Consider the following 24,962-nt stretch of genomic DNA (forward strand, 5'->3'; position numbering starts at 1 on the left):
TAGAGATACAAAAAGGAAAACTGATGAATAAAATGCCAATGATAAAAACAAATTAAAATAAAACAAAAACAAACCATTTTGGAGAAAAAGAAGACATGATTTTTTTTTCTTTTGTCTTCTTTTTTCTCCCAGTTGAGAAAATGTGCCTTTTTCCTTAAATTACATAAATTACATTTTACTAACTAAGCCACTGGATTAAAACATTTATTTTAATAGGATCCGAAAAGATTTAACCTAGAAATTTATTATACAGTAGAGCTCATTAAAAGGATGCTTTTGTAGAAAAATCCAGCTTGTTTTTACACAAGAATAAAAAAAAATGTCCATAATAGGGTTAAAGGATTATTTTTTTATATTTGTTACTTCTTCTTTAAGTTTTATATTTTGCTTCTTTCCTTAACTGTAAATCTTTAAGATTGCATAACCCCAATTAAGAAAAATAAAAGGCAAATTGAGAGCCAGTATTCATAGAGGAATGCTGTTGGCTAAGGCCCCAGATATTTTTTTGTATCTCCAGTGAATTGCTTGTAAAATTTCCAGGAAGTTTGGGGAAACTTTGCATTGACATCACTCAGCAAACCTTGGAAAAGTTTTACCAGGGGAAAAATTGGAGGCCAAGCTAACCGTCTGGGGTACTGATCCTGTGATATTTGTAGACTCACTTAATGCTAATGAATTTTGCAGAAATCTCCATTCTTTCCTTCTCTCTGTTTCTAGTCTATTCAGGAATAAGTTAATAATTTAACCATCTTTTGTTTTATCTTTACTCCAGTTTTTCTACCTTTTCAGATTTTTGTTATCTTTGTTAAAATAATTAATTTTTGTTATATGGAAAAACAAAGAAACTGAATGTTAGGTTTATTTTACTTTAAAAAATATAGTTAGCTAACAATTGATAAGCTTATACATAAAATAGTATTTTTTATATTTAAAATTATGATTTGGAGTATTTCTATTTTAATTTAATTTATTTTAAATATGAGTCTCACAGAGAAATACTGTATTAGTAAGAGTATATTTTTGAGAAAAAAACATATGAAATAAAAAATGTGAGCATTTACATGTTGCATTATTCACTACTGTCTATTGTTGGTCAAGGATTTTTGGTAACAGCTTTATTGAGATATGGCACACATCACACAGTTCAACCATTTAAAACTCTGCAATTCAACAGTTTTTATTTTCTATGCACACATACACAGACATGTGCAGTCATATCACAGCCAAATTTACAATATTTTCATTACCTTAAAAAGAAACGCCATACCTTTAGCTATAGCCTCCTTATTTCCTGCCCCTTATTTCTATCCTCTGTTCTAGGCATCTACTAATCTACCTTCTTTCTCTATAGATTTGCCTATTCTGGGTATTTCACGTAAATAGAATCAGGTAATATGTGGTTTTTTATGACTTGCTTCCTGCAGTTGATGTTTTCAAGGTTTATCCTTGTTATGGTATGTATCAATATTTTATTCCTTTTACTGGCTTAATAAAAGACTTTTTAAGTACCTAAATTTTAATTCTTTTTTTAATGACTCTTTATTAAATGGCTTAAAATGAAATTCTGATGTGTCTTTTCATCTTGGTATTTAGTTGCTCTTCAAAAATTAATGTTAAATTCTTAACATTCTAAATTTTTCTGTATTTTGCTAATTCCTTCTATAAAAAATTATACGTCAAGTAAGATACCTTCTTTCTTTGAAATCAGTCAACAAAGAACTGAGTGCTCAGTAAAAAATATACATCTCTATTTGTTCAACAGGGTTAGGTTTTTTTTTGAAGGAATGAATCAAATAAGATCTATTATAGATATTCTGGGAGAAAACTTTAATAACTTATTGAAAGCGTTCCAAGCATGTTTTCTGTTATTACAAGATAGTCATTATTTACTGAAGACTTATTATTTATTAACATGTTTACATGTGAAGTGCTTAGCACTATATTTGCTACAGAATGTGCAAAATTCTTTGTATATTCATACATGTTGGACCCTTATTTTTGTTTAATCTGTAATTTTATGGATTAGCTGTCAACATCTCCACCAGTTTACAGAATAGGAAACTGAGGCTTTCTGAATGTTCTGGATATTTCCTAAGATATATAACTAGCAAGTAACAGAACCTATGTTCAAACCCAGAACCTAATTTTAAATCCTATTTTCAAAACCTCAGATTTTACTAGGAAAATCTTCTAATATTAAAAAAAAAATTGAAAGAACTTTAGAGGGGAAACTAACCACATGGATTCTGAAAGTAACATTATATATGGTATTTGATTTATCATATGTTTATCCATCCTTTTGCCAGTCCATCAGTCCATATTATTTTTTTTAATTCATTTCATACCTAAGTCCAGTTTCTGACATTAGGCAGTGCAAGCATAACTCGTGGATCACCCTCTTTACAGTTTCTCAGCTAAGCCTCCATTTACTCATCTGTAACGTGGAAATAGTAATAGCATTATGGAAGATTATTTGCAAGGGTGGCCACAATATTATTACTGGAGCTATGCCTTGTTTTAATGTGACTTTATAACTCTCCCCATTAAGAAGTGGAGTCTATTTCCCTCCCCTTGAATTGGGCTGGTCTTGTGACTTGCTTTGGGCAATATAAAAGCAGCAGAAATGATAGTGTGTCTGTTCTGGACCTAGACTCTAGAAATCTTATGTGTGTCTACTGTTTCTCATAGAAACCTGCCCAGCTGCTATATGAAGAAGCTTATGTCAGAATGCTGACAAGCTCAATACCATAAGGGGCTGAAAAAGCAATATGGCTCAGTTCATTCTACACCAGCCAACCCCCCAGTAACCCAGGAGCTGACCACATATTCACAAGGGGACTCAGCAAGACCTTAATAATCACCCAATGGATTCTAGCTTACAATGCTAACCCACAGAGAATAATGAAGTAAACAAATAGTTGTTATTTTAAGGTACTGCATTTTGGGGTAGAACTTAATAGAAAACTGTTACAAGAATCTACTTCACAGAAGTATCATGAGGATTAAAAAAATAATAAAACATATAAGATGCCTTGAGTTGTACTGCCATATAGGAAATAATCAGTAAATATTAACAATCATAGTTATCATCATCATTATTTAGGCATGAACAGCTACAGTTTCTTCATGGTGACTGTAAGATCCACTTCCTCCCTAACTACAATGTACTTCCTTCTCTTCTTCCCCTAGAAATATTTCAGCACAAATGTCATATCCTTGAAGAAATCTTTGTGCTACCTGCCAAAATCTTTGTCTTCTCTTAAGTACTTCATTCATTTCACTAAAACCATACTATAATATACATTTTTTAAAAATATTTTATTTATTTGCTTGACAGAGAGAGAGCAAGCAAGCACAAGCAAAGGGAACAACAGAGGGAGAGGTAGAGGGAGAAGCAGACTCCCAGCTGAGCAGGGAGTTCTATGAGGGGCTGGATCCTGGATTCCAGGATCATGACCTGAGCCGAAGGCAGACATTTAACCGACTGAGCCTCCCAGTTGTCCCTGCAATATACATATTTGTATCAGTGTCTCTTTCCAAACTGTACTGTGAGAATCTAGAGAGTATCTCATTCACATTTGTGACTTTAGCAATAGCATAGTACTCAACTAATACTTATTTTAAAAATGGATAAAAATAAAAGAACTGTAATTATATTCTTCTATTTTGTTTTTGTTTTTAAGATCTGTTTATTTGAGAGAGAGAGAGAGCATGTGTGCAGTAGGGAGAGGTGCAGAGGGAGAGAGAATCTCAAACATACTCCTAGCTGAGCTCGAGGAGTCCTTCGTGGGGCTCAATCTCACAAAACTGATACCATGACCTGAGCCAAAACCAAGAGTCAGATGCTTAACCAACTGAGTAGCCCAGCCCCCCCAGACCCATAATGTTTAATGCCAGAAGCTATATTTGGTGTTCTTTTTCTATTCATATGGAATATCACTTTTGTCAGTTAAGTTCTATTTCTTTTCAAACCAAATAGCTTCTTCAGACTAATGACATCTAAATTCCACATCCATCTTGAAATCCTGCATTTATAAATACATCCTACCCCATCTAAAACTTTCATCAGAGCCTATCCATACATAAATTTAAGTTACTTATGTAAGAGATTTATGCTATAATACCCAAAATTATGGAACAATGCGTGAATGTACCGATTTGTTGTTAAATAAAGCCTTCACTCATGTTCAGCAAAGAACTGGTCTTTTCCTCTTTAAAGAAAAATTCCTTTGGTAAATATTTAGTGATAAAAGAATTAGCAAAGAAGAAACATAGCCTAAATCATTAAAGCCCTGGGGAAAAAAGTTCATAATTACAAGTCACCTACAATTCACCAATCTTCTGACTTGTTAATTCATCCTTAATTTTTTGCCTTTATGTCCCTTCTTCTCCCCACACTCTCATTGTCACATGGAACCAGCTGGAACTGTAGGACATAAAAAACAGACATAAAGTAGGAGTTAAATAAGGCATAGGAAAGGTAAAAGGCATATTCTGTTGTCAAGTTTAATTAGTGACTTTTGAAGGTAAGTTTTAGAAGACCTTTTATATGTAATACATATTTAACAGTTAGGTTTCATCACAAGATGAGACCTAGTAAAGTCAGAAGAATATCCAGAATAGGATCAGTGGTTACTATATGGACTGGGAAAAGTAGAGAAAGGCCTGTCACAACAAATGACTCTTTAAGACTCATCATCCTATTTTGTATCTATAAAAAGTGTATTATCTAAAATATACTTCTGATGAATCCTTAGTAGTAGAAAATATAAATCTGGAGGCACGGTGTATAGTTCCAGCTCTCAAGCTGGCTTCTCTTGTGGGCCTGGGTAACCATAACTTTTCTATGGCTCCCTTTCATTATATTCGCTAGTCTAGCTACTCTAACTGGCCTTGTGTGGATATTATATTCCCCAAGAAAACTATTTTCAAAATGTTCTGTATTGAACTGGACTCTCAATAGTACCCTTTGCTCATCTACCACTAGTAGGACTGTGTCTCTGCCAATAAAGTAACGGATTTTGGTTTCTGTTTGTTTCGTTTTCTACTTTTTCATTTTTGTTTTCCTAGCCCTCACCAACATCTTGAGCAGAAAAATTATTTGTTAAGTGGTGGGAAGATGAATGGAATATTTAATAATTTAAAGCTTTGTATTGAGCTTTGTAAAGGATCTGAAATGTTTCCATATGCCCCTCAGGACAGTTACAGTCTGACTGGGTAGACATGACATGCATATATGTAAAATCAAATCACTTCATATACATATCCCTCTTCATTATGTCTACATGATATATTGCCTAGGATATTATTATTCCACCAATTTTGATAAGGAGATAATAGTAACATACCATTAAGTTCTAGGAGATATTTAGACTTAATTGGTCCTAAAACTGCAGTCAAGATCTGCACACTATGTCTAAGTATACTAATTAATTATTTAACTGAACTCACTTGATTTTTAATGTAGGCTATTGATTGGTAAGTTACTCAATAAAGTCAATATAGTAATTCTATGTTTAACTTCTTAAGGAAATACCATATTGTTTTCTAAAATGGCTGCACCATTTTACATTCCTATAACAATACACAAATATCCCAATTCCTCCACATCCTTGTGAACACTTTTTTAACTTCCCATTCTTTTTTTCTAATAGCCACTTTTATGGATATGAAGTGATCGCATTCTGGTTTTGATTTGCATTTTCTTTCTGGCTTGTGGTTTGAGTATCTTTTCATGTACTTATTGACCATTTGTATATCTTCTTTAGAAAACTGTCTGTTCAGGTCTTTTGCTCATTTTTTAGTTGGGTTATTTGTTTTCATTTTTTTTCTTGCTCTCAAGCTATAGGAGTACTTTCTATATTCTAAATATTTATACCACATCAAACAAGTGATTTGCAAATACTTTTCCCATGCGGAGGGGTATATTTTTCACTCTACTGATACTGGTCTTTAATGCACAAAATTTTTAATTTTGATCCAGTCCAACACTTACCTACTTTTTCTTTTACATCCTATTTTTTGGTGTCAGATCCAAGAAATTGCTGCCAAATACAATGTTATGAAGATTTTTTCCTTTGATTTCTTCCAAGAATTTTATAATTTTTGCTATTACAGTTAATTTTTTAAATTCATTGAGTTATTTTCTATATAGTATAGAATTACTATAAGACTAGTGATTTTCTTCTAGGTACGTACTCAAAATAATTGAAAGCAAACTCTAACATAAACTTGTACCCCAATGTTCATAGTAGCTTTATTTACAACAGCCAGAAGATAGAAACAACCCTGTTGTTCATCCACAGATGAATGAATAAACAAACTGTGCCATATACATATAATAAATTATTATTCAGCTGGTAACAATCCAGCTTCATCCTTTTGTATTATCTATCATTTTTCTTGTATCATTTATTGAAAAGACTCACCTTTCCTCATCAAATGGTCTTGGCACCCTCACTGAAAACTATTTGACCATATATGTGACAGTTTGTTTCTGAGATCTCTATTCTACTGGTGTTTTTTCTGTTGGTTTGTTTGTTTGTTGCTATTTCTTATATACTCAGAATCTACATATACTGGTTCCATGCACTATGCAAGAAAGAAAATCAAGTGAAGGAGAAAAGATGGAAAGAACCCTAAAAAGATGTAAACTTAGTGAAGTTGTGAGAACAGGTTTCTTACTCTTTGCAGAGAAAAAGACCCCCAATAAAAATAGTGGATACTTTATGGACTAGAAAGAGTAGAGGAGGGACTCCCACTTAAGATGACTCTAAGAAGCTACTGAGAGTCACCAAGTATCCAATCTTTATTTGATTGAAGAGTGGAATTTATTGCTCTTCCTATATTACTTTTTAATTTTTATAGGTAATTATCCATCCAAAAATTATTGTCTTAGTTTTTTCTATCATATCATTCTGCATTATAAGTCTTATACTGAATGATTAGGAGTATCTCCAATGGAAACAAAATATACATGTATGGAGCTGCACAAAAAAATTTTAAACTATCCTTGAATGTCTTGATTCCTCTCTCACCATTGAAATTTTTATTCACTATATGAATTAAGTAGTTATGAATATAGAGATAAGAAGAAGCAAATTTTAATCCATTTAACACAGCTCATTTCACAAAGAATCTTCAAGACTATAATTTGAGAAGAAGAGAAGTTCTGACCCTTAGAGAATTCATTTATGTCTACTCTGACCACTCAGACTGGGAACTGCAGGCAGTCTGATCAGCTGAAGCCAGACATGGTTATGTTTCTGTTCAAGATCGTAATGATTACCCACAAAATTTTTCTTTCAATGTCTTAAGTACTTCCTACCTTAATAATCAGCACTTGTCAAACATTAAAAATAAATTCATTTATGTATACTTGTTCATAAGTACATACACTTATAAAAGTTGTTAACCTTCAAGTCTTACTATGAGTTTTTCTACTTTTCAGAAGAAATTCTCCAACATTTCCCAACCAAAGCCATTGTTCAAAGCCCACAGGTGTCTTGGCACTCACCACTCAGTGGAATTCTAGATTCTTCAGCTCACTTCCTTCCCTTGAATGCACTCTTGACCCAGCCCTAGGCAGAAAGCACCTCAAGGCAGAGATTGTGTTCATCTTTGGCACAATTTCATCCATTGTGCTTATGCTTGGCCCTAGCTGTCTCTGCCCTTATGTAAATATTAAATAATAACAAGACAATGACTGTTCTTTCCTCTTGAGGGAAGGGGATGTTTTCCAGTATTTACTTTCACCTTCCTCACTTTTCATTTAAACATTTTAACTGAAACCTTTATTTTTTAAAATAACTGGAAAACATGCATGTGTAAATGAAACCTAATTTTCTGCACAATGTTATAATGCCTTAAAGAAAAATTTTAATTTTTATTACACTCTGGTAGATTATCATCAATGTTATTTTGGATACTTAGAAAGAAAAAATATTGGAAAAAGATGAAAAAAACCCATATTAAAAATGAAATGAAACTTGTTTTAATACAGTCCATGAGCACTCCATACATTCACATAAGCCCTGCACATAAGCTATTGCAAGTAGGGTAAATGTAAAATTATGAGGTGCAGTGTTCATTTTTTTAACTACCAAGAAAGGAAAGCAGGTCCAAATTCAGGGAGGAAAATGTGAGCACTGTGAAATGCCATGTCTTCCTGCCCCTGGGAGATTTATTTATTGGAAATTATATTGTAGGGAAAAAGTCTAAATAAATTAAGTCCCTAGTTATTATGTCACATGTAACTGAGTTTTAGAATATAGCCACAATTTTGCAGTTATGTAAACTAAGCTGTCAAGCTCTTGTTATTTTAAAGCTGGAACCAGGCAGCTCCCCTGACAGCCTTGTAGTCCCAGCTCCCAGCCTGATTCATGGCCGGCGCTGAGACACAGGAAGTTCGTGTCTGCTATAATCTAAACACCATGAAAATGGAACATAAGAAGCAGTGCAGAAAGGTAAAAATAGGCTAAACCTCATAACCCAGACAAGAACCATACAACACACTTGGAAGGAGAAGGGAAAAATTAGCCTGTGAAGTACAGCATTAGCTTATTTACAATTAGGGATATCCAGGCCCAAACTGCAGAATTTGCAGGCCCCAGTGCAAAATGAAAATGAAGGACCCTTTGTTCAAAAATTGTTAAGAATTTCAAGACAGGGACAACAGAGCACTAAACCAAGCATGAGGCCTTCTACAGTGCCAGGCCCTGTTAACAGCACAGGTCACACATGCAGGAAGCTAGGCCTAGGGCTACCTTTTTAAACAGCTGATTAGTTAAAAAAACAGTGAGTTGTTACTGACTCAGATAGAGAGAAACAACATTCCTCGTCTGTATTTTTCTGTAATAATATCATGCTTGGCTAAGATCAAGTGTAAATTGTAAAGACAAAATGACATGCGTTCTATACATTTTTAAGCTTTTTTAAAAAAATGGTTGTGTAGTGAATGCTTACAGTCAGCATAATAATTCTTTCCATATTTTCTGCCCAAACATATGAATCTGAATTTTACATTAGTTCAACAAGAATATAATCTGAATTCATTGTTTAGCTGGGAATTAGACAGTATTCATTGCTCCAGGAATAGCCACTGGGTGAGAAAGTTTATTTAAAATGACTGTTATAAATCTGTTTGATTGTTTGCTTGTTTGGGGGAGTGAGTTCGACCATTCCTATTCTAATTAAAGCTAAGCTATGAGTTAACAACTCATAACAACTCCTATAACAACAATGTATATTTAACTGCCCATATGTTTCAATTAAGAGGAAATTATACTTTACTCTTATTATACTGTACATACAAAGAAAAGGAACAAAATTTTGTCTTCAAAAGCAAGAATTTACAGAAGGGAGAAAGTGTGAGATTACAGGCGCAGCAGAGCTGAGCAGCAAATCTGATTCTCAAAGCATCTTTCTTTTACAAAAAGGTGACTTCTTGGCAGGGGACCCTGAGCCACTGCCTCCAGGGCCTTCTATTTAGCTCAGCTAAGAGCAGGGAGACAGGGTGCCCCGCAGGAAGCTGGTTGGAGCAGTAACATTATCTGCCATAATTTGCCTGCACCAGAGGGCTGTCAACAAGCAGTGGTAGGCAATTCTGTTTAAACTAAAGTAATTAAATCTCTCTGCTCTCATAAAAGTAAAATAAAATAAAAATACAACTGCCTGTTGCTGGTCAGTAGAATTACACTGAGTGGAGGTAAATTTTAATTTCATGGTGCAAGTGTTAAATTATTGCCCTCTAAACTGACTGCCAATTCTGCATGAAATCTCACCACATTTTAATAATTCGTCTTTTGTTTAGGATGGAAAGAAATCTAGAAATAGCACATGTGTTATGATTTGAAGGGAGATTTTATGTGCAATTAGGCTCCTGAGAACCTCAACAACATAATGACATTCAGGTTCCCTAATTGGACCAAGAGGAAACTATCATTTCTGAAATGTTTTGGGGGACTTAACCTTTGTCCAACTTCTCTAGAACACTTGGAATTATTTTGATTGTGTCTGCTTATTTTCAAGATTTCAATTTAACTTAAAACTGCTTATTTTATAGATGTGCATCTCCATTAATATGTGAGATTGTTAATAATCAGTTTCTTTCATTGCATTGTGAAACTGTTAAGAAAACTGTCATTTACAAATGATTCTATGTGAGTTTTTAAAAAATTGGTTTTTTAGTGTAACTTTAATGGAACCCTACTCTGTGCCAAGACTCAGCGCCAAATAAATATCAGTAGGTAAATTCTGTCTGTACAACTCATCAGTATAAAGTTGAATATTCAGAAAAAGTCAGTTTGGAATAGCTAAAAAGTCTCAGAGGATCTTACTGATGAGCATTGAAGTAGTCTCAAATAGTTTCATATATATCTCATAATTCTTGCATATCTCCATCTAACTAGTAAAATCAAAATGTTAAATAACTTTAAATAAAGGAAGTAGAAAAAACTGCTTTAGTTTGTTTTAATCAATATTTTATATCTCTCAAGGCACTATGCTGTGTTCAAATCAATGATTCAATACATCCCTTGTAGTCCAATTGATTTGCTGTCCTTAGACATTCCGCATAGCTATTAACGTAAAATGGAATTAAAATAGAATGCTGTGCAGTCAGACCTGAATAATCTATACATAGTTTATCTTATACCCCAGGGTATCTGAAAAGACTACTTAGGGAGTGAATCAGCCTGACATCCTCCATATACTATTGACTTGTTGAATTCCAAATTCTTTAATCTGAATAAAAATAGCATTTTCAAACTGCCTCATATTGGAGAGATCCAGCTACATCCAAATCAATAATTCCTTAGAGACAGAAGAATGCATATTCACCGAATAGAACATTGTATACAAAGCAAAGGTGAAGATAATATGTATGGCAAGAATTAAAAATCTAGATAACCAGAATTTGATTTATAGAATCTCTGTAACTGGAGTAAAAAGAAAATATATTAAGTATTAGGTGTGTGGGTGATAGGAGAAACCTAGTAAATCCGTTCAGAGTAAAATGTCCTCAGCCATATGGTAACTTTATTCAACAGGATTTTAAATTCCCAACCAAGGTATAATAACCTCTGCTTATTTCGGATTTTCAAGCTATTTCCTAACAGACACTTCTATTTTTTATATGTCTATTTTAATCATTTTCTTATTTATTGTAATTTTTTTCTCTGAATTATCCTCATTGCTTTTTATTTCAGGAAATTTAAGGGTGAAAGTTTAGAATGGTCATGGTCCTAAATCTAGCTTAAATAAACTTAATTCCCTAGAGCAAATCATCTACATTCTTCAGTTCCTCACAGTAAAATAGAACCCACAGAACATAAATGCAAACAAGCATATACATGCATTGGCATGTATGTATTTTTATCTACATATCTATATCTATATATCTGTACAGGCATATATACATATAGACATATATATTTTTGTATATATTGTGAAAGTGTATTCATTCAATGTCTACTAAGGCAACAAATTTAAAAATCATAGATACAGGGGCTCCTGGGTGGCTCAGCCGAAGCCTCTGCCTTCGGCTCAGGTCATAATCCCAGGGTCCTGGGATCAAGCCCCGCATCGGGCTCTCTGCTCAGTGGGGAGTTTGCTTCCTCCTCTCTCTCTGCCTGTTTCTCTGCCTACTTGTGATCTCCGTCTGTCAAATAAATAAATAAAATATTTAAAATGAAATTATAGATACAGAAGAAACTTTGAGAAGGCTTTGAATCTGATCTATAAATAAATCATTTTCTTGGATCATTTCAAAAGAGTTGGTGGACTTTGGACAAATCTTAGTGATTATCAAAGCTGGCTGATGTCATTGAGGTTTAATTGTTCTATTCTTTCTATAAGTGCATATGTTTTAGAATGTTTACAGTAAAAGGTTAAATATAGAAAATGGCAGGCTATGGTTGCTATTAATGGCTTTCTACTTTGTTGTTTGGCTTTGGTAATTGTTTCTCCTCTTTTAAAGAATCACAATTTCCATTATGTATAGATCATCTCTGGTATAATATTTAATCAGAATTTAGGAATCAGTGTGTTGATAGACTAACATTACCAATTCTGCAAAGTACTTTGTTATTTTGGCATTCATAAGATCACTATACCATTCACCAATTTGATTTGAGAAGAAATAAATATTGCAATTCTTTGAGCATATTTTACCCAATTTAAAATGCCATCAACTAACTGTAAGTCACACCATTACTTTATGTATCACTAAGAAAGAACTCTGCCAATTAAACCACTGAAAATACTCTCATCCCTTTATTTTATTTTGTTTTTTTTACTTCTGCTTTATTAAAAACTAGGATGATTTAGAAATCATGTGTATCATTAGAAATCATGTGTTTGAGTGCACACATAAAAGTGAAATTAAAAACAAAATAAATCGGTGAAAGTATTCTTTTTTTTAAAAGATTTTATTTATTTATTTGACAAACAGAGATCATAAGTAGGCAGAGAGGCAGGCATAGAGAGAGAGGGGCAGAGAGCCCGATGCGGGGCTTCATCCCAGGACCCTGAGATCATGACCTGAGCCAAAGGCAGAGGTTTAACCCACTGAGCCACCCCGGCACCCCTGGTCAAAATATTCTTAAAAATTATTTACTTCCTAGGCTGACTAGAAAGTGTTAGAGTCTACAACTTTGCACACAATATCGACCTCCATATCATGAAGAGCACTGATTATGCAGTATTTCTTGGGAGTGCTCATTCTTGTATCCAGAAATTTTTTTCCAAGCTGCTGACACCTGTTCTGTAAATCTGTATGTGTGTATCTATATGTAAATCCTACATATATAGTATTACTTCCCCAACTTTTTGTGTTGAAAATTATCAAGCCTACAGGAAAGTTAAAAATTATGCAATGAATTCCTGTAAACCCTGATATGTTGTGTAATATTACACAGCTGCTTTATCTTCCTCTCCCCATTTGGACTTTGATGGACCATCTGCAAATAAGTTATAGTCATCATGATATGTCACTTAAACTTCTTAATGTGCATCTCCTATGAGGAGAACATTATCCAAAATAATCGCAATAGGATAGTGATCCTATTAAAAAAATTCACATTAAATCAGTAATACATTCAATCCATATTTAAGCTTCCCTGATTGTTCCTAGATCGTAACTGTCTGTTCTTCTGATCCAAGGTTCAATAAAGTTGGTTATTACATCTATAAGTTTCTTCTATTCTGGTACAGTTTCTCACACTGTGCATGTTTGTGTTTGTGCATGTGTGTATATCTGTATGTGGTTTGTATGTGTCATTAACTTTGTTGGAGAGTCCAGTCCTGTCTTATAGAATACCTTACATTATGGATTTGCCTGAAAATTTCCTCATGATTATTTTCAGGTTAAACATTTTTGATAAAATGCTATATAAGTGATGTTATATATGTCTAATTGCATCACATCTGGAGGCAAATAGTGTAAATTTGTTCCACTATTAGTATTGTTAAGCTTAATTACTTGGTTAATCCGGTGTCTACTACAACCTCATTATAAAGGTAACATTTCACTTAAAAACTAGTAAGACAACTATCATATGATCTCCCTGATATGAGGAAGTAGAGATGTAACATGGGGGGTGGGTTGAGGAGTAGGAAAAGAATAAATGAATAAGAGACAATCTCACAAAACAAACTGAGGGTTGCTGGGGGGCGGGGGATTGGGAGAGGGTAGCCAGATTATGGACATTGGGGAGGGTATGAGCTATGGTGAGTGCTGTGAAGTGTGTAAACCCGGCGAATCACGGAACTGTACCCCTTGGGGCTAAAAATACATTATATGTTTATAAAAAAAATTTTAAAAAATAATTAATTAAAAAAAACAAGTAAGCATCTATTGAGAAGTACTCCAAGATATTGTCAGTATCCCATTCCCTCAGCAAGATATTGTCAATATCCAATTCCTCAGCAGCCTATTGTATAATAGTTTTAGTATTCATTAATATCTTCTGTGTAAATCAATCATTATGCTAGAAGCTAGAAACCATTCTGCAAGTTTTGAAACAGGTGTTTCTCAATCTTGTCCAAAAATATCAACAAACGTATATATTCAACAATTAGGATTCACATTACTTCCAATAGTCTCTATATGATACATCACTTAAATTACTAGGAGCTTTTAATTGTTCCTTCAGTCATCAATAATAATAACCAGGTTTATACTTTCACAGCAATGACAATTACTATATGAACTTATCTGGTGAACAGAGAGGGTAAGATTGTCATAGACATGTTCCTCCCCTGCCTCAGCACCAACATTTGTTCTTAAATTCAGCTAAGAAAAAATTAAGATCCAAACTCTCAACTAAGCAAGAGTTTAATAGCAATTTAAAAAAAAAAAAAAAAAAAAAAAGCATTTTATCCATTTTAAGATGGAAGAGCAGACAGGCCCAGGGGTGATGACTATGTCAGGGTCAGGGTTGTCAGGGTCAGGGTTGTCTTGTTTTTATACTTGCATGGGTTATGGTTCATAGCTACAGTGGTCTCTGACTGAGACCAGTCATCTAAGGGACTTCTCCTATGGGTCAGGAGGGGAAGTTTTTGGCCCTATGTGGTACCTGTTGGAAATGGTCATGGCATCCCTCCTCTCTGGGGATCAGGGGGATGGTCAAAACTTCAAAGTAAATGTTTTATAATGAAGCTGTAGGTTACTGTAGGGTAGCAATTACAGGAGGAACCCATGAGTATCCCCCCAGGATTTTTCTGGGCTGTTTAGAACCTGGTTTCTGCCCTTTTAATAGTCAGAAAGCATTTGTTCCCTGCTTACAGCTAGTTAACTGCCTACTCTATCAAGATGTCACATAGATGGTAAAATGTGAAAAAAGAAAAAGGAAAAGAATTCATCTCAGAATGGATAAAGCAGGGCAATTCGGATTTTCACAAAGTAATACTACATGGTTTTCCTAAATATTTTTAGAAATGTCACAAAAGAAGAGATTAATTAGCAAATTAATAAATTAGATGAATTAGTGAATGAGTGTACAAGTGATGGAATGTATTCTTAAATAAGTGCATGTGTGACATCAAAAGTCAAATATGTTGTTATGGAAGTTCAATCATAAGAATGATTTGAAGACTTAATACATGCTATAGTGAAAGCTCCTGGCAAAGACAATACTGAGACAGGGATTAGCATGCAAGATGTTTATTAGGAAAAGCTTTTGGGATTAATAGCTGTGGGGGAAGGGAAGGATGTCTCAGGCGATTAGCACAACTGGGTTGCATTGCAGTCACAAACAAAGGCCTTGGTAGAGGCCCCTGGGAGTGGGCATGACCTTGAGAAAGGTGGTCTTTTTTCTGTCAAGGACAATTCCGAGAGAGATCTCATAGCTAAAGGAATGAACATTTTAGTTATGAAGAGGGTCTGGGTGACACATCACTGCATCAGTACAATATATTTGGACACTAACAGGCAAGGATTGATGGAGTCAGTAGATTTGAGTTGCATATTTTTATATGTAATAGGGTAATTTGAGTTGCATATGTTTATATGTAATAGGGACTTATATGTAATAGATTGCTTGAAGAAGATGATTTAACATTGTAATTTAAATAAATTATTTCAAAAAATTTAACATGTATAATCATACCATACAAAATTAAACTTTAGTTTTTATCCACAGTTTTGATACACATTATACATGACAATGTTATTTCTATCAAGGGTAAATTAACATACTATAGTATCTAATCTTATGGTGCATATACAGCAGGAAAAATTTTATACTTGTTTGTCTATTAGTTAATATCTTTTAAGTTTGCACTCCTGATATCCTGGTTTGTCTGCTTATTTGTTTGATGGATTTGTTAAATGAGATATCCCATTCAGGGTAAATTAATAAGTTATTATGAAACCTTGTATGACATTAGAAGTTTTGTATAATTTTGGTGAGTGTTCACTGATGTTCATCTATCTTGAGAACACAAAAGTACAATTAAATTAAGCTATAGATGTAGACAGTTTCTGGGGTTTTTTTGTTCATTTATTTAATTAATCTTTTCCCTAAAAATACTATGGGCAGAGGTTAGGTAGTAAATATATAATAAAGAACTAAGTTTGACAAAGGAACAATTAAAAAAAAAAAGGGGGGTAGATTCTTACCATGGCAATAGGTCTATAGAAACACAAAAAGAAAGCATCAAAATCTATGTGGCTGAATGAAACTTTCCAAGGTGTTATCATCTTCATTAAATCTGAAAAGAGAGTAGGAGCCAGCTAGGCAAAGAAGGGGGTATGTTAAGTGCATAGGTGACAGAGTTGGTTGAGTGCCAGACTCTTGGTTTCAGCTGGGGTCATGCATGATCTCAAGCCCCACGTCTGGCTCCAAGCTCAGCACAGTCTTTTTTTTTTTTTTTTTTAATTTTATTTATTTATTTGACAGACAAAAGTAAGTGTCAAGAAGGCAGAGAGGCAGGCAGAGGGGTGGGTGGTGAAGATCACAAGTAGGCAGAGAGGCGGGGGTGGGCGGAGAGGGGGAGAAGCAGGCTCCCTGTTGAACAGAGAGCCAGATGCAGGGCTCAATCCTAGGACCCTGAGACCATGACCTGAGCCGAAGGCAGAGGCTTAATTCTCTGAGCCAACCAGGTGCCCCAACACAGAGTCTTCTTGAGATTCTCTCTCCCTATCCCTTTGCCCCCCCATCTGTGATTTCTCTCTCTCAAATAAATAAATCTTAAAAGAAAAGAAAGATAAATGATGGAGATAGAGGAAAAAACTTTTGGAGGTAATAGGCATTTATTATGCATAAGATACCCAAGTAATTTACATTAATGTTTACATATTATAATAATTAAAACAACTCTATTGATCATATCCTATGATTGCTTTTCCTTTATAGATGAGGGTTCTGAGGCTTAGAGAAAGAAGGAATAAGTCCACATACCCATACAAGTCAGTAGTGGAGCTCAGGTTTGCACCTCTAAGGAGGCAGGGAGGTATGAAACAACACTGTATTGAGAGAGAAGTTGAGGGGCACGTGGCTGGCACTGTCAGTTAAGCATCTGAATCTTGATTTTGGCTCATGTTGTGATCTCATGGTAGTGAGATTGAGCCCTGCATACAGCTCAGGGTCTGCCTTAGATCTTTTTCTCTGTCTCCCTCTGCCCCTCTGGCTCATGCTCTCTCGGTCTCTTTTTCTCTCTCTGAAATAAATAAATAAATCTTTAAAAAAGAGAGAGAGGAGAGAGAGAGAGACTGCGAGTTCAGGAAAAGAAATTTAAGAGGTAGTCTGAAGTCAAATCATGGAATCTCTATGTTGAGTTAATCAGGATAATCATCAGGGTAGATGAGTGATAAGATTATATTTGCTTTCTAGAAAGATTATTTTGATATAGAATGAAGAATACACTGCAGTCAGGAAATGACTGCAGAGTTGTAAGTTGTAAGCAATGAGTGCTGGAAATAAAGCAGTGGCAGAATTAAGGAAAAAGCAGACAGATTTTTAAAATTAATGAAGTTTTGAAAATAACAGCACTTGGTTTTCCGTTAGCAAAAGAATGCCAGTGGAAGAACAGAATCTACCAGGCTCCAGATTTCTGGCTTGAGAAATTGGATGGATGAATGGATTCAATAGGTAACCTAAATACCAAAAGTGTTTGCAAGGAAAATGATTCTTAAATTTTTAAAATATTATACCCTAAAATGACAGTGTTTTTCCTAGAATATCAATGTTACTATTTCTTAAGATCTTTTGACATGATTTCAGTTTGAGCTTAAGGTTTCTGTTTCCATTGCTTCATTTCTTTCAATGTTTCAATATGCTGCAGACCTAACTTCGTTGTTTTCTTCCAATCTTTCCCTCTTTTCTATGATACTTCAGGAGTTGGGAGAAACTTTTTGACAAATCATCTCTCCTTGGGTATCAGTTAACTATTACAGTGAGACAAATTATGCTGCAACCCAAAGCTTATGTAACAATGGGCATTTATTACGTTGTTTAGATTCTGTGAGTTTGGGAACAGCTTAGCTAAGTGGCCTGACAGCATTTTTCATAAGGTTACTACCACGATGTTGGCCAGGGCTGCAGTCATCAGAGGGCTTCCTGGGGCTGGAGGGTCTACTTTCCAAGCCACTCACGTGGCTATTGGCAGGAGGTCTCAGTTTTTTGCCATGTGAATCTCTTCATGGGTCTGCTTGACATGGTATCCTTGTGACATAGGCAACTGGCTTCCCCTAGAGCAAGAGAATGAGCATGGAAGAAGCTAGAATGCCTTTTAAAATCCAGTCTTGGGGGCACCTGGGTGGCTCAGTGGGTTAAAGCCTCTGCCTTCGGCTCGGGTCATGATCCCAGGGTCCTGGGATCGAGCCCCATGTCGGGCTCTCTGCTCGGGGAGCCTGCTTCCCTTCTTCTCTCTGTCTGCCTCTCTGTCTACTTGTGATCTCTGTCTGTCAAATAAATAAATAAAATCTCTAAAATCCAGTCTTGGCAGTCACATACAATTAATTCTACCACACTCTTTAGAAGTTAATCACTACATCCAGTCCACAATCAAGGGGAAGGGAAATAATGTACTTTTGTTAATAATAATATATCAATATTGGCTCACAGATAATAACAAATGTACCAACACTGGTGCAAGATGTTAAATATGGGGGAACTGGGACAAAGGGAGAGGTGATGTGGAAACTTGCTGTACTTTTTGCTCAATTTTTTGCGAACCTAATACTATCTTTAAGAAGTAAAGTTTAATAAATTTTAAAAAGAAAATTGGAGACACTGGATGAAATGGAAATTCAATTTTGTATAGCAAGTGACTAAATACCAAATATAGGGGAAGGAAGGAAGGAGGGAAGGAAGGAAGGAAAGAAGGAAGGAAGGAAGGAAAAAAGGGATGGATTATGGTTACCTTTTAAAAATTTTTAAATATTTGTTCCTCTTGACTAATTGCTGCACTATCAATACCAGACTGTGACAATTATATATCTATTTATATATTTGACCAGAATTTAATTTTATAAGACACCCTGAGGTCTAAAGAAGATTCTAGTATATCAGGCAGTATTTTCATGATTCACTGCCTTGAGTAGCTTTCTATCTCCCACCATTTCATAATAAAAGAGTATCATACAACTTGGTAGTTCACAAGGCTCTGGATTCAGGCTAAACAAGTTTAAACCTGGTTCCATCATTTAATTAAATTACGGTGTGATGTCAGGTAATTAGTCTTAGCACATAATAAGCATTTAGTTTTACCTACTACAACAGTTTTGCCTTTAAAGCCTTAATGTTAACTAGACTTAATAAAAGGATCTAGTTTAAATTTCTTAACTATAGCTTTCCTAGGATATTTCTAACAGAATCCTTTTCATTAATATTGTTCCCATTTAGAAAACCCCTTTCTACTTCAAATAGAAAGATTCCATTTCATATCTCTCAGATTCTCTATAAAAATAGTTTAGTTTTCAATCTCTGTTATCTTCCTTACAGAACAGAAAATTGGAAATACCTGTGTTTTCTTACTTTGGCCAACATGGGGGCAAGTTCAGTGCAGCAGGATCTGCATAAGCAAGCCATTGAACCCAAACCCATAAATGCTGCACCATGAAGCTACCTAAATGACAACCTCAGCAAAACCATCCCAGAAAGGCTGTAGAAAATTTAATTAAGAATGTATTTTGGGAAATATGAGTTTCAGAACACTGATTCCTGCATTCACATACATTACATGAAAAGCTTCCCTCCCTTGATGAAGTACTGAACTCAAACCCCTGAGAAGCTTGGCTATGAGAAGCAATATGCATTCCCAACAGGAGGTCTTTCAATTTCAATTTTCCAGTTATAGCAACCCTGAATCCACAAATTTCAGTGATGGTTATTAATAGATAAATGACATTAGTTGTATGCTTTCTGTTTTCCACTGTCACAGAAACTTATGATTTCCCCCTTTCCATGACCAATCTTTCTTTCATTAATTTATCTAATGTATCTTTGAGAAATTTTAAATGATTGAACTGAAAAAGGAGGAAATACATTTCTTTCTGGCGACACTTAAGATTCTAGGTCTAAAGACAAGGATTTATTTTATTTTATTTTATTATTTTATTTTATATACAAGGTACTGAAAATGCAGGAGCTATTAACTGATAATGTCTCTGTCACACATAAACCTAATTTACTTCTATTAACTAGTTTCACTAATAACATAAATCACAGAGGCTATTTATTCCTTCATCTGAAATACGATTGATTAGATTTCCATCTTTGTATGACATTTTTTAATACCAGATATGCATCCTACTTTTCTGGAGCACTCAAAATAGCTTAATAATTCTCTGCAAACTGAGTTGCCAAAGCTACACTGGAATTTTGATGTTTCCATTAATAAAAGATACATGCCCGCAGGAGGTACAGATTTGTGATCTCAGGATCCAGAGTTTAGGGGCAAAGGGAAAATGGCTTGCATCTGTACAATGATTAAATGTATGTTCAGAAAGAGGAACTCTAAAGTGTCTATACAGATCTAACAAGACCTATTTGGACCTGGGGCTTGCCCCTGCAGTGTGTTTTTTGATAGCTTTATCTATGTCAGACACTGAGGCTCTATCCATTCTCACTTGTCAATATGCCATGGTAGCTTCAGAGGTGGAAACAGGGAGATGGTGGGCCACAGGAAGAGAAACCTGAATGTCAGGGAGCCATTGCACCAAGTTCATATATAACCTAACCAAAATGCAGTGTCAGGGAAAACAAAACAAACAAAAATAAATAAATAAATAAATAAAACAAAAAGCACACACAAACACACACACACACACACACACACACACAAATCAAATGTCAGGGAAAAAAATTTAAATGATGCCAATCAAGCCTAAAAATAGAATCTGTAACTAGTAAGGAACTGAAATTTCTTAAAAGAAAAATAGAAGTAAACATAGGTAAAAATCAAATACAAGTCCTATACATTTGCCTCCTGGGTAGGGAAGGAGAAAGAGCACCATGAAAGTATAGACCTGAATACAAAAAGAATCTGTAGATACTGCTATCTCCATGGAGGTTTATTGTGCTTTAGAGAGTCATTTAACAAAAACCTGTCAATTCATACAATTTAGTCTTTAATTGTTTTAATCAATACAATTTATATTGTGCCTTTTCTATGCATAAGGCACTATACTAGATTTACAAAACAAGAATCAGTTGAGTACTGAGCTTCTTTTTTTGTGAATTAAAGTGACTTTATTTTTGTTCTTATAAAAACAAGTACTAATTATAAATATCTAGAAAAAATAAGCCCAAAATCATAATGAATGTCTAGAAATAACCACTATCGACATTGTGGCCTACCAAATATATGTATATGTGTGTGTGTATGAGTGTCTGTGTCTATATAAATACATATATACACACACAAACACACACATATATAGTATATGTAATACATTTATAATGTATATGTAATATATATACACATACACATATAGACCCATGCACATGCACAAACATAGAGTGTTCGTTTGCTAGGGCTACCCTAACAAAATATCATAACTAAATGACTTAAACAACAGAAATTTATTTTCTCTAAGTTCTGGAGACTAGAAGCCCAAGAGTAAGATGCAGGCAGGTCTGTTTTTTTCTGAGGCCTCTCTTTTGGCTTGCAAATGGCTGCCTTCTCACTCTGTTCTCACATGGCCTCTTCTGGGTATGTCTGTGTCCCTACGTTACTTTGTCCAAGTTCCCTCTTATAAGAATATCAGTCAGATTGGATTAACCTAATAGACTCATTTTAATGTAATAATCTCTTTTAAGTTTCAATCCCCAAATGTATTCACATTGTGAGGTTCTGGGGGTTAGAGCTTCAAATTATGAAGTCCCCCCTCAGGGAAACAGTTCAGCCTATAACATATATACATATGTATATACATACAGAGAGAGAGGGAGATTTCTATTTTCATATAAAAATGAGACCATATTAGGCACCTTAATGTGCTTGTTCATCTCTCTCCATTGATATATTTTTATCATATTCAATTAGTATGACTGTGTAATAGGTCACTGTATAACTTTGAGATAATTTATTTACTAAGTTGCTATTATTCAACACTTAGATTATTTATGATTACTTAATACATATATAAATTATATATCTAAGCTCTATAATAAACCTACTATCACTTGGAATTTTGAGGGTATTTTTCCTTAGAAGCAATTACTAAAAATGGAATTGCTGGATTAAAGGGTATACACATGATACTTTTTTTAAATACCTCTTTAGAAAAGTTTTATTAACTTGTAACAGAAGTTTGGCTACTTTCCAACATCCTGATTATACTATTAGTAATTATTTTAGTCTTTGAAAATATGATAGATGGAAAATACTATTTTGGTTATGTTTTATTTGCATTTCTTTCTTGTTATTGAATCCAAACATCTTTTTATTCATTTATTGTCCACTTTAATTCATTAATTTAAATTCCATGCTGTGTCTTTTGCTCAAAATTCCATTAAGATATTCCTTTTTTACTTACCAACTTGAAAGAAATGTTTAGATATCAGAATTGGGTATTTGCATATAGACACTAGAATTTTTTTTCGGATTTGTGGTTTGCTTTCTAGTACCGTTTATAGTGATTTTCGGAAAAATTCTGAAATTTTTGTTTTATCTCCTTCTGCTTTTATTTAAGGCTTTTGTTGTTATGGTTTCTGCCAATTTATGAACATTTCCCTATGGTTGGTCATGCATAGGAAGGCCTGACCCCACAGGATAACTGTTCATATATTCAGCAATTTGCATCAAACATTTTATGGATTTTTTGGTAGTTTTTAATTTAGTTACGGTTGAAGTATGCAATAACAATGAATGTTGTCCATAAAATATGGAATAGCTTGTTTTGTCATACCATTAAATAAATTTATTTATTAAATAAATAGTTCACTTTTTACTTAATGGTTTGATGAGCTATAATACTGTATAAGCTTATAATATGATGAGCTTATAATACTATATTTTAATACCATAATACTATGGCTTGAGGGGTCATATACTGATTTTTATCTATACTTGTCTCAATTTATTTTAAGATTATGGTCTGTTTCTAGTCTACGATAATTTTTCTAAGATTTATTTATTTATTATAGAGAGAGAGAGAGAGAGAGAGCATACACGTGAAGAGTGTTGGGACAGAGGGAGAGAATCTTCAAGCAGACTATCACTAAGTGCAGAACCCAGTGTGGGGTTGATCTCATGACCCAGGAAATCATGACTGGCACTCAAACCAAGAGTCAGACCCTCAACTGACTGAAACACCTAGGTGCTCCTAGTCTAACCTGCTTTTAGAAAAATGCTATTTATTTGTTATACCTTCATCATATGTTTTAATATGTGATAGGACAAATTATTATGTTTTTTCAAAAATTTCCTAACCATATTCTTTCATGTTTATTCTTCAACATTAAGTATGATTTTATCAAAAATTAAACTATACCAAGAGTTTTTAATTGGAATTATATCTCAATATTAATTTTTGAAGATTTATACATTTAAATTATTTTGTCTTACCATCCAGGAAAAGAGCATGCACCTTCTTTTATTCAGCTCTTATTCTATGACAGTCAGTGTAGTTTCATAATTACATTTGTCTTATATGTCTTTTATTAAGTTTATTCTTAAATAATTTATAGATTATTTGCTATTGTGAATATAATGATTATTTTTCTATTATATTTTCTAACTACTATACAGAAAGGCTATTATATTTTGGTGTATTTACTAAATAAGTGGACACCTATTTAAATTTTTATTAATTCAGATGATTTTGCAATTGATTACCTTGTGTTTTCTATAATATAAAAAAAATAGTAACTAATGGCAGGTTCATTCCAAAGTGAATGAATTTTTATTTCTTTTTATTCTCTTTTTATACCTGCTATGATTTTCAGAACAGTGTTCATTGTAGAGGTGAAAGCAGGCATTGGTATTTTGCTCTTGTTATTAACAGTATACTTCCATTCAGCATGGTATCTTCTCTTGGTTCAGATAAAACATCTTATTACATAACTATACCTAGTTACCATGGATTTGGTGTTTTAAAAAATTTTGTAAGAATGGATGCTGAATGGCTATCATGGTGGGTTTGCTGAAGACCAGTGGCCTTGTGGGATTGGCTTTATCTGAAAGTCCACACAAAAGGCTAAGAATATTGTACACAAAGATTTGATGTTCTTAAGCAAATTCCTAAAAATGCAGCATATAGAAAGTATACAGAACAGGTTACAAATGAGGAGCTAAGTATAGTTAAAGCAGAGCCAGGTATTAAGAAATTAGAAGACCGAGTTCGGGGAGGCTACCTAGAAGAGGTGATTCTTCAGGCTGAAATGAACTAGGTCGGCAAGAAAAATGATACAGCGGAAACCATGGGAGCCTTTAGTGGAAAAGCCTCCTGCCAACCAATGGAAATGGACAATATAGTTAACATTAAATGACTAGTGTGTTGATGGGAAACTAATGTAATTAAATGTTCTGTTATATTAAAAAAAATAAAAGAGTGGTTGCTGAATTATAGCTAATGTTTGTTTTTTAATTAGTCACATGGTCATGCAGTCCTCTCACTAATATGAGGAATCACATTACTACATTTGCCAGTGTTTAATGAGACTTACATTCTTGGACTAAGTAAAATTTATTATGTGTAATCTTCTTTTCTTTTTTGTCCTGTTATTTTTAATTAAGGTAATATTTGAAACATGTAAAATAACTTAAGCAATGTATGTGTAAGTTACAAAACACAACTTCAAAAAACACTCCCAGGTGTCTGGGTGGCTCAGCATTAAGTGGTGGCCTTTGGCTCAGGGATCAAGTCCCACATTGACCTCCTTGCTCAGCGTGGAGCCTACTTTTCCTATACCCCTTCACCCTGCTTGTGATTTCTCTCTTGCACTCAGATAAACATTTTTTTTTTAATATTAAAAAAAACCACTCTCAAAAAATCACCCAGGCTAGGAATAAGA

General features: G+C 34.1%; 1 pseudogene; it reads left to right on the forward strand.

The window, feature by feature from the left end:
* Nucleotides 1-24,079: 24,079 nt before the first annotated feature.
* Nucleotides 24,080-24,423, forward strand: LOC122892058 (annotated as a pseudogene).
* The last annotated feature ends 539 nt before the right edge of the window (nucleotides 24,424-24,962 follow it).

The sequence above is a fragment of the Neovison vison genome, chromosome 12 (assembly GCF_020171115.1).
Source record: "Neovison vison isolate M4711 chromosome 12, ASM_NN_V1, whole genome shotgun sequence".
NCBI classification, from domain to species: domain Eukaryota; kingdom Metazoa; phylum Chordata; class Mammalia; order Carnivora; family Mustelidae; genus Neogale; species Neogale vison.